Source organism: Zingiber officinale, chromosome 2A (genome assembly GCF_018446385.1).
Source record: "Zingiber officinale cultivar Zhangliang chromosome 2A, Zo_v1.1, whole genome shotgun sequence".
NCBI lineage: Eukaryota > Viridiplantae > Streptophyta > Magnoliopsida > Zingiberales > Zingiberaceae > Zingiber > Zingiber officinale.
This window is the reverse complement of record NC_055988.1, coordinates 166,557,399-166,559,303: the sequence shown is the minus strand read 5'-3', so window position 1 is coordinate 166,559,303 and position 1,905 is coordinate 166,557,399.

Genomic DNA, 1,905 nt, shown 5'->3' with positions numbered 1-1,905 from the left:
CTCTAGGTCAAGATATAAGCTTTCGGTCTTTGATTTAATTTTTTTAAAATTATTTTAAGTTTTGGGACGAATCTCTGGATTCGTTCCAAAATTTGGGATGAATCTCTGGATTCGTCCCAAAATTTGGGACGAATCTAGAGATTCGTCCCAAAAATTTAAATATCTTTAAAAAAAAAACAAAATGGGATGCCTTATATACGGACCTAGAGACATCGAAATTTGATGAAATAAATTTCTATACGTTCGTATCATTGTTCTGATCGTAAATATATCCATAAAAATAATTTTTACCAAATATTTTTATTTTTGAAATTTTTTAATTCCAATTTGACCTAATTTGGTATTAAAAATTTGAATCACTTAAAATATTATTTAAAAAATATGTTTGGTGACATATTTATGATCAGGCCAATGATATGAACACATAGAAACTTGATTCATCAAATTCTGATGTCTATAGGTCAAGATATAAGCTTTCAGACACTAATTTACAACCGTTCACTGCACAACACCTTTTTAGTTAATAACAACCTATATATGTATTAAAAAATATCTGCCTAGAGACATCAGAATTTGATGAAACAAATTTCTATGCGTTCATATCATTGTCCTGATCATAAATATATCCATAAAAATATTTTTTACCAAATATTTTTATTTTTGGAATTTTTTAATTCTAATTTGACCTAATTTAGAATTAAAAATTTGAATCACTTAAAATATTATTTAAAAAATATGTTTGGTGACATATTTAGGATCAGGGCAACGATACAAACGCATAGAAACTTGTTTCATCAAATTCCGATGTCTCTAGGTCAAGATATAAGCTTTCGGTCTTTGATTTAATTTTTTTTAAATTATTTTAAGTTTTGGGACGAATCCTGGATTCGTCCCAAAATTTGGGACAAATCCAGAGATTCGTCCCAAAAATTTAAATATCTTTAAAAAAAAATAAAATTGGACGCCTTATATACGGACCTAGAGACATCGGAATTTGATGAAATAAATTTCTATGTGTTCGTATCATTGTCCTGATCATAAATATATCCATAAAAATAATTTTTACCAAATATTTTTATTTTTGGAATTTTTTAATTCCAATTTGACCTAATTTGGTATTAAAAATTTGAATCACTTAAAATATTATTTAAAAAATATGTTTTGTGATATATTTACGTTCAGGGCAACGATACGAACGCATAGAAACTTGTTTCATCAAATTCCAATGTCTCTAGGTCAAGATATAAGCTTTCGGTCTTTGATTTAATTTATTTTAAATTAATTTAAGTTTTAGGACGAATCCTGGATTCGTCCCAAAATTTGGGACGAATCCAGGAATTCATCCCAAAGTTTGGGATGAATCTCTGGATTCGTCCCAAAATTTGGGACGAATCCAGAGATTCGTCCCAAAAATTTAAATATCTTTAAAAAAAAAACAAAATGGGGCGCCTTATATACGGACCTAGAGACATCGGAATTTGATAAAATAAATTTCTATGCATTCGTATCATTGTACTGATCATAAATATATCCATAAAAATATTTTTTACCAAATATTTTTATTTTTAGAATTTTTTAATTCCAATTTAACCTAATTTGGTATTAAAAATTTGAATCACTTAAAATATTATTTAAAAAATATATTTGGTGACATATTTACGATCAGGGCAATGATACGAACGCATAGAAACTTGTTTCATCAAATTCTGATGTCTATTGGTCAAGATATAAGCTTTCAGACACTAATTTACAACCGTTCACTACACAACACCTTTTTAGTTAATAGCAACCTATATATGTATTAAAAATTATCTACCTAGAGACATCAGAATTTGATGAAACAAATTTCTTTGCGTTCGTATCATTGTCCTGATCATAAATATATCCATAAAAATATTTTTTACG